Source organism: Neomonachus schauinslandi, chromosome 2 (assembly GCF_002201575.2).
Source record: "Neomonachus schauinslandi chromosome 2, ASM220157v2, whole genome shotgun sequence".
Classification (NCBI taxonomy): domain Eukaryota; kingdom Metazoa; phylum Chordata; class Mammalia; order Carnivora; family Phocidae; genus Neomonachus; species Neomonachus schauinslandi.
In genome coordinates, this window is record NC_058404.1 from 163,965,853 (window position 1) to 163,981,049 (window position 15,197).

Consider the following 15,197-nt stretch of genomic DNA (forward strand, 5'->3'; position numbering starts at 1 on the left):
TTAAAAACTATCATTTTTGAGCACTTATGTGCAGGTAATATGCTAAGGGGTTTACAGGCATGTGCAAACAGTAATTTACAATGCTTCTGCTGTTGCTGTTAGAGACACCTTTCTGAAGTGGGTGACCTGATCTGATTTTTCATGCTTTTACCTTCCAGATACTAGGGTGGTGTGGTGCTCTGGAGTCAGATAGGACTTGGTGCGGGGTTGCCAGAGAAAAAAATTCAGAACACCCAGTTAAATTTGAATTTCCGATGAACATCAAATAATTTTTTACTGTAAGTTTGTCTCATGCAATATTTGGGATATACTTACACTGTATTTTCATTTGCTAACTCTGGGAAGCCCATCTGGGTGTAAATCCCAGCTAACTCTGATACAGTACTAGCCATTGTGTCCCTGGGAAAATTACTTCACCTCCAAACCTCATTTCCTCCTTCCTAAAATTAAGTAGGTACAGTATCTACCTCACAGGACTGTTAGGATTTCAAATATTCATATAGCTCAGAGAAAAGTTAAATTCCTTTCTGTCTTGAGAAGTTCTCTTTGTGTGTCTCTTCACTATTTACTATCCTTTATATGGGTGATTTTAACATTTACTACCATTCTGTGCTTTTTGGAGTGTTTTCAGTTAATTTCATAGAGATGGGTTTAAGATACCTCCATGTTATGCAAAGCAAGGGGCTTATTTTCCTAAGTAGATTATGTAACTCTGCTTAAAGAGACTGACACCATAACATTTTAGCATAAAACTAAATTGCAACCTACATGACTACATTGGTTAGTTTGGAGGAAGTTTGTTACAGAGTGGATTTATCAAAAACACCCATTCTAGCAGTTTAAAGGCTGTGTGTTTAACTAAGTTACAAAAAGTAAGTTAAAATAGTATATTTGGTAACATATTGATTGAAAAATTGAAGGAAGTCAACAAATTACAAATGACAGTCATTTACTTAATGTTATATAGTCAAACAGGTAACCAGATTTTCTGGAAATTATTCTGGCAATATAAGTAATAAAAATGGTAATACACTTTAATCTAGTAATCTCATTCTTAAGAAAATAATAAGTAATCACAGATATACATAATGATTTAAAAATAAGAACACTCCTTTTGAAAAATTGAGATCAGAGGAAAAATGTCCAATGAAATGGAAGTCAATCCATAAATTATGTAATAATGGAATATGATAGAATCTGATGCAGTCTTCAAAAGGACACTTTAGGTACGTATTTAGTAATATAAAAATGATAACATAATATTAAATAAAACCAGAATGATTTTATATAAAAACTATATATATGAGAGTATAAACCAAAATGTTAATATTGATTATGATAAGAATATGAGTAAACGTTTCAGTTTTATTTTCTTCTTTTCTATAGTAACCCACATTTCATGAAACATGTTTTCTTTTATAATTAGAAATTAAACATTACTTTTAAAATTCTAGAGCCCAAAAGCCAACTTTCCAAAAGAAGGGAGGACTCAGTACTCTGCTAATTTTCTCTGTCAGGCACCGCGGGGTAGCTCCCCTTTGAGAACCTTGGAGCCCACTGGGTGCTGAGGTCATTCAGCAGAAACAGTAAACATTACTGGGTTGTTCAATGGCTAATTAGTCCGTGGGACAAATAGTTCAAGTATTGGAGAAAAAAGGATGTATTTTTGGAGCTGATAGATTGAAATGAAAGCAGTTTTGCTAAATGGAGACCGTATTTATTTCATGCTGTTCATGAATTTTCAGTCACAAGCCGAAGTTTTGAGACTATGTAAATTGTCAAACGTTGCACTAAAAATTCTTAGGGAAATTTATTTTTGGGTCAATAGAATAACACTTAGGTGCTAACTGGCGTATCTTAATGTTTTTTGCACAGTAAAGTATGAATTATTCTTTCAGGCAAGCTCAGACTCATGCTGTTTTATCTCTTGCCCAGATATGTTTCACACATGCAATTCTTTCACAAAATACAAAATAAACAGATCAATGAATAAATAATTCACTCTATTTATATTTTAATAGTTTTTAATATGATGGCACTGTATTAAGAAATTTAATCATACATTGTAAAAACCTATACAGTTCTTTCAAGATTATAACCTTCGGTGAATTGATAGTGTAACTTTAATAAAATCCATTAGGCAGTATTCCCCTTGGCTAACTTCACTTTCAGATTTGTTAAGAGGTGTAATTCTGAGCAACCCCCTTTTATCCCTAACTCTTATACATATTAATAAGGTCCGGGTCAAGCTAAGGATAATGGTGATTTGGTTGCTGTTATTTTCATCCATATATAAATCCGCAAATCCAATACTGACCCATGAAAATCCTCCTTTGACAATGCCACAGAACTGTTTCTTTCCTTGGGAATGATTAGGAAAACTAGCCGTTTGCACATGTTTACAGAAAGGAAAAAGATCAGCATATTTATTATATAAAAAAATTAGCACCTGGATTTTGACAATGTCAAGATTTACACTATATCCCTGTTTATTTTGGATATACCACTGACTTCCATTTCTAGAAGACACAGATATATTGCTTAAGCAACTAAAGGTAAGAAACCAGTTGTAATTACTGTTGTATTTTCACATAGGCTTATAACTCTGTTTTGATTTATTAAAGTATCAGCATTTGCTTTGTTTTCTATCTTACATGTTTTCTATTTACAGCCGATGATTGCTTGTATTTTTCACAGATAAGTGAATATTCTACTAAAATACATTTTTAGTTAAAAATAATAATAAATAAAGACCTGGTAATATGATTCTACTAATCTGAGTATCACAACACAGTAAATACTACCTCCTTTTTGCAAATTTCAAGTTCATTTTTAGAATTCAGAAATAATAACTTTGGCAGATGTGTCTTTCTGCAAAGGAAGTATCATATACTGGGTTTTCTTTCTCTTTAAAATGTTTGAAGATTGAATACCGTTACATTCATATAAGTCTTTTTTTTTTAAGATTTTATTTATTTATTTGACAGAGAGAGACACAGTGAGAGAGGAACACAAGCAGGGGGAGTGGGAGAGGGAGAAGCAGGCTTCCTGCTGAGCAGGGAGCCCGATGCAGGGCTGGATCCCAGGACCCTGGGACCATGACCTGAGCCGAAGGCAGATGCTTAACGACTGAGCCACCCAGGTGCCCAAATTCATATAAATTTTAATAAAAAATTAGCTCCTGAAAATATGAACCCATGGAGAACTTAAGTGGTAGGTACTTTATAACCATTATTATAGCAACCTGCACATCCCCCTTTTAGAGATAAATAAGTGGTCTAAAGAGATTAAGTGGGTTCCTAAAGGCAAAATACTACTGGTGTGTGACAGAGCCAGAATTGGAATCACCTTACCTTCTTTTAATTCTCCATGATAGCCATGTATATTTTAATTAGACTCTTCATTACTGTCATGTTTTATTTTTATAAATTTAAAAACTACTCTTTAGGGGCACCTGGGTGGTTCAGTTGGCTAAGCATCTACCTTCTGCTAGGGTCATGATCCCAGAGTCCCAGTATCTAGCCCCGCATCAGGCTCCCTGCTCAATGGGGAGTCTGCTTCCCCTCTGCTCCTCACCCCAATTGTACTCTCTTTCTTTCAAATAAATAAATAAAATCTTAAAAAAACCCCTACTCTTTATCATTTTTTATAGTGCCAAGATTACAGGATTATAAATACTTGTCATTTCATTCTATATTAGAAAGTTAGACATTACTAAACTAAGTTTTTAAAATGTTCCTATCAATAAACATGTCTTATAATTGGCTTTTTACATTTTGATCTTTTTGTTTATATACCCCTTAATTTGTTCAGTTACATTCATTCCTTTGCTTAGCATTCTTTCCATACACCTCTTTCACTCATGTCTTTGTTAGATCAAGCAGGCAGACAAAAGAGGATAGGGTGAGGTGGAGTATCAGAGTAACTGTAAATAGAAGACCTAATAGTTATTGATTATACTTTCTATACCATAGAGGATACACCCTCTTTTCTCTACACTTGGAATGTTTATAAACCCTGATGGCAAAATAATCTCAGTAAGGCAAAAAAAAGTATACAGGCTACATTCTCTGCCCACAGTCAAAGTTAGAAATAATAAGGAAAGTTTAAAATTAAAGACCCTACCCCTTAGTAATGAAAAAAAAAAAAAGCAGAGGTAGGGTGTGTGGGGAAGAATTGTCAAATACGTCTTTAAGTGAAGATAGGAAAACAGCGATTATAGATCTTTCTCTTTTTCAGGGAGGTAATTTTTTGGGGGCTGTGAAGTCAATATGTGTAAAAAGTATGGATAAAATGATTATTTTCTCCAAAAATAAATGTCAAAATTTAATTTTAGAAGTAAAAATTAAATTGAAGAAAAATGACAGGCAAAGTTGAAAGAAGGGTCCAAGAACTACTTCCAAAAAAATGCCACTTGTAACTTAAATATTTTTTACTTATTAATTTATTCAACAAATATTATTTAGTACCTATTGTGTTCCAGGCACTGTCCTATTGTGTCCCCATCAATAGGTCAAAGGAATAAATCCATATAATGCCAGAACCTTTCACTTTGGGTAAGAGTACATAGGAACTGGGCTGCCGTATTTTAAGTTTTGGCTGTGGTGCTAACCAAACCTTCCACAGCTGGTACTACAAGCCCTTAAAGAAGAAATATAACGTACCGCCCCTTCAGCAGACAACCGCTGTGTGAAGATTTTGAGCTATGCTATGAACTATGCTAACGTAGTAAAAAAAGTACGCAGCCTACGTACGTTCTCTGACCACTCTATGTGGGACAAGTGATTATAATTATACCTAATGGTCCTTAAATGTACAAATGTTCCAAAGAACAGATCAATTTAGCTTTAATTCATATGGCTTTAGTTGATGAGAAGGTAATTGATAAATTTCAACATCTATTTTTGATAAAACAGGAAATTAGTAATAAAAACCTTTAACATAATAAAGACGATTTATCTGAAATCAATGGGCAAAAATAGGAGAAATTCTAGAGACTGAAACAGACAAAGGGTGCTGATACATTATCTAACATTGTTCTATGATTTCTCTCAACACAGTCACACAGGAAACAGAAGTAAAGAATACAGTTTGCAGAGATAAAATTAATATTACCTGTGGATAATATGATTGTCTACTAAAAAAAACTTCAATGGATTGATTTAAAACTATTAAAACTAATAAAAAGTTCAACAAGATAATAGGCTACAAAAATAAATATATAAATTAATTGTTCTCCTATAAACCAGTAATAACTAGTCAATACAATAAACATAGATCTTATTTACAAATAAAAAATTTAAATGTGTAGAGTGTATTTAATAGGAAATGTGCATAGCTTATTTAAAGAAAATTACAGATATGCAAAGTAGATTTTTAAAAGCCATCAATAAATGAGATGTCCCTTGTCATATGATTTTAAAAGTTTTAATATATTAAGCATATGAGTCTCCCAAAATTCATACATCTGATGAAATCTCTTTTTAAAACACATTGTGTTCTAGGGAACATGATAAAATTATTCTAAGGCAACTGGGAATAATAAATGTACACATTGTACTGTCATAGAAATAGCTATTTAAATATAGTCATTAAAATGATGATGGAGTGTAGATGTTTATTACCACTACATGTGGTGTAGACCTAGTGTTTATGCAATAAAATAAGTAACAAAAGTAAAACAATTTTTTGCATTATTATGCGCTAGACGTTATGTAAAGTTCTGTAGACATAAAAAAATCAGTGCTCATTGGGGCCTGCTCTCAAGTCTGGTGGGAAAGACACTGCTGTAAATGGATCATAATAAAAGAATGGGTCAGTGCACTGATGCTAAGTGCTCCATATTACGTGAGTGCTGAGGGGGGCCTCAGGCACCCAGGCATTCTAATTCCAGCCATTAGAGATATTTGTTTTTTCCTTCTTTCTTTACCTTTATCACATGGTGTTTCCTTTGCCAAGAATGCTCATTTCCTGTGCTGCCTGGCAAACTCCTACTCATCCTTCAAGATCCAGTTACATATCCCCTGCTTTGGAAAGCTTTTTGTGAATCTCCCAACTGTATAGAGTTGGCCTATGCACACACATAATTGTCCTATCAGATTTTTACTACTTACAGGGTTCTCTTTACCAACTTCTCTCAGGCTGGAAGCCTGTCTTAATCAATAATCCATCCTTTCTCTTCTCTTTCTTGCCTTCACACCTCAGCAAGCCACATGGTGCTTCTGTTTACACAGCTTGAGCTCAACAAATGTTGAGAAGCAAAAACAGTAAGCACAGATTAAATTGTTATCTGCAAATTGTTTGCAAGTAAAAATATCAGTACTCTTAATGTGTTCCTTTTGGGTATAAGGTATAAATTTGTAAGAAAAGAAGGAAAAAAATTATCCTAAATTTCAAATACTCATTATGACTGACAAAATCTCCATGTAATTAGAGTCCAGGGGACCTGAAGTGCTGGACTCTAAGTATTTATTTGCCTTTTTATATGTTTATTCACTTTTATGATTTCCATAAAAAGTTTGTATTTGTGTTGTCCCAGGGCATATACAGAGAAAAAGAAGTTCTCTGTCCTTCAGAAGCTTAGAGAACCTCCAGGAAATGGGACATACACATGCAAACATAGATGTATATACAATAAAGTAAGTGCTTAGGGCCAAAGGAATGATTTAAAATATAGTCTATATATATATATATATCATGGATGGTGAAATTACAATAGATTTTGTGGAAGATGGAACTCTAAGACTTTCCACAAACACCTCTCATCAGTATGCATTTCCTGAGGAATTCCACTGTGAAACAGATATTGGGGTGAGATATCCTAACATAAGAGGCAAGGAAACCTTCGGTTAATCAGAATTTATTAATTTTTGGGGGTCAGTTTTTAGAATTCTGAATAGTTTCTGGTTCAAAGGAGAAAGTGGAAAGATAACACATTAAAACCTCCAATGATTGCAGGAAGTCTTTGTTCTTACCCTGGATCAGTATAACACACCAATTTTATGTATTTATCCTCTATCTATCTATCTATCTATCTATCTATCTATCTATCTACTTATCTATCTATCTGTCTATTTATTTATAGAGAGGGAAAGAGAGAGAGAAAGAGAGAGAAAAAGACAAGGGGCAGAGGGAGAGGGAGAGAGAGAATCCCAAGCCGGATGCAGGGCTCGATCTCACGACCCTGAGATCATGATCTGAGCTGAAATCAAGAGGCAGACGCTTAACCAGCTGTGCCACCCAGGTGCTCTGAATGTATTGATTTTAAAGAAAACTTTTTTCAATGATCTAGGGTCTTGCAATGCCCCAACATCATAATATATATGATTTTAGAGTTAAAATCAAGTCTTTAAATTTATTTGAAAAACATTTCTAGTCAACGGGAATGTATTAGTGAACAAAACAGAATTTTTTGCTCTTACATGCTTACATTTTCTGGCATTAAACCATTCTGTTATATCACTGTTTTCTTGTAAAATGTTTTGGCTAAAAAAAGAAGTATTGGAAGATGTATTTGGTTATTTAATGGTTTTGTTCTTGGCTTTTGATCAATCGGGATTTTATTTTATGATGGCTACTTCGTGAATTGTCTGTGGATTGTGAAGGTGGTGATAATAAGTATGGCAATTATGGCCTCCTTGGTGAAATTGTTTCTCCCTGAGAAAAGATTGTGTTTTTTTCATGAGTTGTTAGCAAGTGACTTAGCGAGCCTGACAGGTCCCTGTGCATGCTAAGGACAGATACAGCAACAGTGTTGTGTCCGCTCTGTTTTCATTTTCATGGGAGTTACGGCTTGCTTTTAATCCTATAAAGATAATTATTAAATAGTTGTTCTGACAAATTTGACCTCTCAAAGGGATAGTTCAAGGGGAGAGGGGTTAAAGAAAGATGTTTTCATCATTTAACTCTTGTTGTCTCCATGAGAAAGTTGACGTTTGCCTCTGTGAGCTTGGGGGCTATATAATAATATCATCAACTTGCATTTGTATAACCCCTCAATATTGCTTTATATATATTTTATTATTTTTATTGCTTTATATATATTGATACATTGTTTTCACTAGCTCTCCATAGAGAATCATTACAATAGGCAGGGCGGGCACTATCATCCCTCCCCCCTCCCCCTCCGCCCCGCCCCAGCGGAGGGAACCGAAGCTCAGACAGATCTCTGCCGAGGTCTCACTGGCAATTTGGGGAAGAGCTGGGGTGGAACCCATGTCTTTACCAAGCAGGAGGTGGCTGTTGGCAGGCACTGGCTGCCTCTCGGTGGTGGAGCCCGCAAAGCCTGTTCTGCGTGGTTACACAACTCTGGGAGCATCCTCGAATATGAAGACACAGTCTCAGCTCTGCAACTGAACAGTGAGGTTGGGCAAGGACTGCAAAACATTCTTTTCTTTCTTTCTGTCTTTCTTTCTTTCAAGATTTTATTTATTTATTTGACAGAGAGAGAGGGAACACAAGCAGGGGGAGTGGGAGAGGGAGAAGCAGGCTTCCCGCGGAGTAGGGAGCCCTATGTGGGGCTCGATCCCAGGACCCTGGGATCATGACCTGAGCCAAAGGCAGACACCTAACCAACTGAGCCACGTAGGCCCCCTGGAAAACATTATTTTAAAGGAAAAGTGCTGATGTCAATTATTTTTGTTATTGAAAAAATTCCATTTAAAAACACTACCATTTTTTTCCCATTAAAAAAATAAATTAGGGGTGCCTGGGTGGCTCAGTTGGTTAAGCTGCCAACTTGATTTCCTGCTCAATGGGGAGCCTGCTTCTCCCTCTCCCTCTGCCCCTCCACCCCCACTGTGTGCTCTCTCCCTCTCTTTCTTTTAAATAAATAATAAATAAAATATTTAAAAAAATAAACTAGGAGAAAATACAGAACAACACAAAAAAGAAAGTAAAAATACTAATGATCTTTCCACTAAAAACTTAACATGTTTAACATTAAGGCGTTTATCCTCTCTATGCACATATACACAATTTTTAATAAAATTAGATGATACTATAAATATTGCTTAACAATCTGCTTCTTCTGCATAACACTGTACCATGAACATTTCTACAAGTTAAGTAGTGTTCTTTTGAGAAAAAATATCAAAATTTATCCTTTTATCATAAAATTAATACGTGTTCATTATATAAAATTCGAACAACACAGAGAACAATAGAGTACTCCAGAGGTAACTGTTGTTTACAGTTTAGTGCATATAGTTCTGCACTTTTCTATGAAGTCTGAATTTTACTAGTTGCATTAGCAGATTAGAGCACCTTCTTTAGAAAAGCTTTGCCCTGATGGAGAAGAGAGCATCATTTATTTTTAAAGGTACATATTTTACTTATTAGAGTCAGTATAACAAATAACATACAAAAACCAAATATATCATTTATAATAATCTTTTGGAACATTCACACAGAATTCCACTCTAGAAAGCACCAACATACAGGAATCCTTATACATGCTGAATCATCTTTGGCCATCTGCGAATAATTAAGTGGTGTGGGTTCTCTGATCTGCATAACATGGAACTATCCTTGTTTATTTTTATTATTTTTTAAATATTTTATTTATTTATTTATTTATTTGACAGAGGGAGAGAGAGCACAAGCAGGGGGAGCGGCAGGCAGAGGGAGAGGGAGAAGCAGTCTCCCCATTGAGCAGGGAGCCTGATGTGGGGCTCCATCCCAGGACCCCGGGATCATGACCTGAGCTGAAGGCAGATGCTTAACCGACTGAGCCACCCAGACGCCCCAGAACTATCCTTGTTTAAAGATGATGCTTTAAAGTCTGTGTACTACATCAGCCTTGCAAAATGAATTTCACAGTTCAGTTTTCAATTTTATCCAGAAGTAGTTCCCTGCTTGGGTGATATAATACAGCCTATCATAGATCACAACATAGCAGTGATGGTAGTTAAATGAGATTACAGGAGTCAGATTGCTTTGTAAGCCATAAACTGGTAAACACATATTCGTTGCTATGCGATTTAAGGGACTTACAGATTAGTAAAGTATACCAATGGCATTAGTAGATGACAGAATTTTATCTTGATTTCAGCAAGGTAAAAATAAAATACAATTAATAGTCAGAGAACCAGGGGTGCATATTCACTTAGGGGATAGTAATAATGCTGGTGCCTAGCAGGCATTTAATAAATATACGTTACATGTTGAATGGATGAAAGAACCCAACTGAAGAAAAATTGGCCAAGAATATAAACACCTAATTTACAAAGAAAGCCAAATGACCAATAGGCACGTGAGAGTTTTTCAACTTTACTCGTAAATGTGAATCAAAAGCCATAGCGCAAATAAGTTTTCACTCATCAAATTGGGGAAAACCTTAAAATTTGGCAATATGAAGGGCTGGCCAGGCTGGTGGGGATATGGCATATTTGTATGCGGCTGGCAGAATATATAAAGTGATGTTCAACTTTGGGCGGCACTTTGGCCAGCTCTACTAACCTGACACGAGAATGAGCAATTCCACTTCTGGTTATAGACCTAAGAACCACTCTCGCATAGATGCCTAAGGTAGCATGCCAAGGATTTTATTACAGCACTGTTCACAATAGCAAAAGACTGGGAAGAACCAATCTTTCCTTAATAGAAGGAGGAAACACACATAGAAAAAGGGAAGAAAACATGATATATAGAGACTGCAATATTTACAAACAGCATTATGAAATGAAATAGCTCTATGTGTGTTAGCATAAATAATTTTCAAAACATAATTTTGAGTGAAGAAAGCAAGTTGCGAAATTATACATAGATGAAGACACAGCTCTGTATGCTTAAACAACATGACCCAAACTGTGCAGTGATTATGGATGTTTATGTAGCCAGATGAAAGGAGGGAGGATGGGCTGCTAGCATACACACCAAATTTACAGTGGTGGTTGCTTCTGGGAGGTAGGGAAGGGGGACAACAAGAACGGGACTGGGAGGTGACAGTTTCTTACAGGGCTTTATCTTTAGGGATAAAGTTTTATTGCTTTTCATACGCCATAAAAGGCGTGGACATGAATTTGACAAAAGACAAAAGGTCACAATTCCTGATGGTAGAACTATGGATGATATAATTTTTTTTTAAAAGATTTTATTTATTTATTTGACAGAGAGAGACATAGCGAGAGAGGGAACACAAGCAGGGGGAGGGGGAGAGGGAGAGGCAGACTCCCCGCCAAGCAGGGAGCCCGATGTGGGACTCGATCCCGGGACTCCAGGATCATGACCTGAGCCGAAGGCAGTCGCTTAACCGACTGAGCCACCCAGGCGCCCTGGATGATATAATTTTTATACTGTTTTGTATTTTGAAATGAGGGTCCCTATGCGTATCTGGTCATTAATTTACATGATACAAAATTTAAAAAGTACAAAATATTCCCTCTTGCACTCCTACTGCCAGTCCCACCCATAGTTCCCTTTCTTAGAGGCAGGTAATCCCTGGTACCCTGTTCTTGTTACACCTCTCCCTCTCTGCGCGCACGCACACACACACACACACACGAACACATATATCCTTTTTTTCCTGGACCTGGTAGTACATTAAAACTTTGAGGACTTTCAATACCTGTTCATACAGAAATGCCTTCTTATTTTAATGGCTGCAGAGTATTTCATCCTATGGGACATATTTTTGGAAGGAATTAAAAGAATAGGAAGGAAGGGAGAAGAGAGGAGAAAGGGAGGTTGGGACCCTGCTGCAGAAGAAAGGGTAATAATTCAGTAGACAAGGGTGAAATCTGGAAGGTTCTAGAAAAAGAATATGATAGTATATGCTCCTTAAGAGGATTAATTTGGGAGTACTTTGCAGGATGGATTGGAGGGAGGGTGAGGTTGGGGATGCATAAACCAGCTAACAGACTAGTCTAAGGCAAGGGGTAACAAGCACCTGACAAATCCTGGTGGTGATTAGAAGGATATGGTGGGAGTCCGGGCAAGAATAATCGCAAAACAGAATATATAAGACTCGATCAAGTTCCTGGACAGGAAGGAAAGAATCCCGGATAACTAACTCTGAGTTCTAAGTGAATTTAAGTGACTGAAATTTCAAACAGCAATTCTGCGAACAGAAATAGGAAAGTCAGGAAGAAGAGCTGGTTTGATAGGGAAAGAAGTGGAAATCCATTTGGAGGCACACTGGACACGGGGCTCTGAAGGGAATACTTCAGGGTTTAAATGAAAGGGGTGTGGCTAGTGGGAGGTATTGAAAATGAATGAATTTTGGGATGAATTATTGGAATTTTTATTTAAATTCAATTAATTAACATGATGTATGGAATGAATTAATGAATTAATGAATGAGACGTAGCAGAGGAGCTAGGGAAGGCGGTCAGAACTGGATATGTGCATTGGGAGATACTGGCCTAGAGGTGAGGTTGAACTTTGATGCAAGAAAATGGGCGAAAGTCTAAGCACCTCAATTCCTCAGCAGTGCAGGATGCTGAGTGTGGGACTGTGCACAATACTAATCTCTATGTATGATCTGGAATATATATCCTATGCGGTACTATTACTACAGATGAAAGGACACAGTGAGAACAGTTGCTGGGGCCGGCAGAGCTCCCACGCTCAGGAGCTGCTCTCTGAGGAGGAGGTACATGAGAAATGTCCTCCAAAGGCTGAAGCAGCCATAAGACCAAAGAAAAAGGCTGACACGTCCAGCTTGACAAGAAATGGCTTATTAAAGAGACTTCTGGGCAGAAGTGTGTCTTGGGCGGCCAAAAGACCAGCACATCTCTGCAACCCCACCTCCCCTGAGACCTGCTTCTACAGCCCTAGAGGCTGGGAGTGCTGTTGGCGGGCCACTGGGAAGGGAATGTTTAAGAACAGATGTGTGTCCTCCATCCAAGTACCAACCAGGCCCGACCCTGCTTAGCTTCTGAGATCAGATGAGATCGGGCGCGTTCATTATACGAAGTGAAATAAGTCAATCAGAGAAAGACAATTATCATGTGATCTCACTGATATGTGGAATTTAAGAAACAAAACAGAGGATCATAGGGGAAGAGAGGAAAAAACAAAACAAGACGAAAAACAGAGAGGGAGACAAAGCAGGGTCGGGCCTGGTTAGTACTTGGATGGGAGACGAAGCATGAGACTCTTTTTTTTTTTTAAAGATTTTATTTATTTATTTGACAGAGAGAGACACAGCGAGAGAGGGAACACAAGCAGGGGGAGTGGGAGAGGGAGAAGCAGGCCTCCTGCGGAGCAGGGAGCCCAATGTGGGGCTTGATCCCAGGACCCTGAGATCATGACCTGAGCTGAAGGCAGACGCTTAACGACTGAGCCACCCAGGCGCCCCGAGACTCTTAATCATAGGAGACGAACTGAGGGTTGTGGAGGGGCGAGGGGTGGGGGGATGGGGTAACTGGGTGATGGGCACTAAGGAGGGCATGTGATGGAATGAGCACTGGGTGTTATATAAGACTGATGAATCACTGACCTCTACTTCTGAAACCAATAATACATCATATGTTAATTCATTGAATTTAAATAAAGAAAAGAACAGGTGTGTCATAGTTTTATCTCCACAGCAGATCAAGGACATTATGCCAAGGGCATGCTTAAGGGTGTGGGTATACAAAAAGAAAGAATGTGGGGTGAGGGGCTGTGCTCAAGAGGGCTTTCAGGTCACAGAAGCTTTCAGGTCATTTGGCAGATTTGTCCAAGATGGCATTTGTCTGGTTCACCCAGGAGCTTTGGTGGCCCAGAACTTACTGATTGATGAAAAAATGAGATCCATACCCACACCACCTTTCTAGTGGCCACAGGATCATCGGATTCGAGTGTCCTTACAACTCTAACTCATGGCACCAGGATTTATGGATTGGGAGGAAGTGATAAAGAGAGGAGACAGGGAAGGGGACTTCAGTAGAGTTCGGAGTCCTGGCAAAGCAAAGATGATCAGGAATCATTCCATCACCATTTTCTGCTCTGCGGCCTCAGGCCTTTGTCTCTTCATTTACTCATTCATTCTTTCCACAAACATCCCTGGGTACTTGCTAGGTTCCAAGCACAGCTCTAAATGCTGCAGATACACAGATGAAACACAAACAAAAACTATTCCTTCCCTTAAGGAGCTCAGTTGAGAGAAATTATAGAAAAATCCTTTCTGGTATTTTTCCTAAGGACAGCAGTAGATTCAGAATTCCTACATAGTAGGGGCTTAGGTGAGAAGGTGGGCTAGAAACTTTAAGTCTACTATTTTTTTAAAAGGTATTATTTGGGGGTGAGTTGGGGATCCTTAAGGGCTATCATTGGAAGATAAAACCCTCTGTTACCACCCCTTTGCTTAAGTTGATATTTTAACATGCTTTTTGAATTTATGTCACTGCATTGTAAGTAACTGGCCGCACCCAAAGGCATACTTTTATGGAGAAGACCCCACTGATAGGAATGAAGCAGGACAAACAAAGGTCGCTTGGGGGCATCTGCTGACCGAGTTCCCATATGATGCGTTTTCTGAGATGTGCAGCAAGGGCTTGAGCTTTGCTGTGGTGTTTTTACATCCCAGCTCCACAATAAAAGTCATATGAACTTGAGCAAATCCTTTAACCTTTCTGCGCTTCATACCCGCCCCGGTGAAATGAAGAACAGAAGGCCGTGCCTCAGATTCTCGTGTGGATTAAATGTGCTGACCTAACGGAAGGCTTGACTCATAGCAGAGACTCAACAAACATTTCTTTCCTTTCTCTCTTTGTTCCTATGGTCGGAAAGTGGTCCAGTGATAAAGGGAATGGACAGCACACAGAAGTTCTTTCTCACTTGCCTGTTCTCATCCTGCCTAAATCTGTTGCACCGGGGTGTGAAAACCTTTGGTCTGCTGGGGTTACCTGAAGGCACCGCGCTCTCTCTCGTGTTTGTTTTTTTCCTACTTGCTACAGCTTCTGCCTAGAATCTTGTTCCACATCATAATAGGCTTGGCAGATGTCTGCTCTGTCTCCAAGGCTGCCCCAGCCTTGCCTTTTTGGGAAGCTTTAGCTCAGCCCCTGCAGAAGATTAGGTGCATTTCCTCCTGGCTGCCAGGGCATCTCTGACCCTGACCTACCTCTAAGTGCTGGGTACTGGCTGTTTGACCCCCTGGCTTCCTTTCCACCCTGTATTAGTTTCCTAGGACTCTGCTATAACAAACTAACCCAAATTGGGTGGCTTCAAACAGCAGAAATGTATTGTCCCCATTCTACAGCCAGAAGCACCCA

At 38.2% G+C, this 15,197-nt stretch overlaps 1 protein-coding gene across 1 annotated transcript in view; it reads left to right on the forward strand.

The window, feature by feature from the left end:
• Window positions 1-2,366: 2,366 nt before the first annotated feature.
• The window catches only part of CNGA1 (cyclic nucleotide gated channel subunit alpha 1), a 32,874-nt gene continuing 20,043 nt past the window's right edge, over window positions 2,367-15,197 (forward strand). The window contains exon 1 of the mRNA XM_021701666.1: window positions 2,367-2,555. The gene's annotated coding sequence lies outside the window, so the exon portion shown is untranslated. The remainder of the gene's footprint in view (window positions 2,556-15,197) is intronic.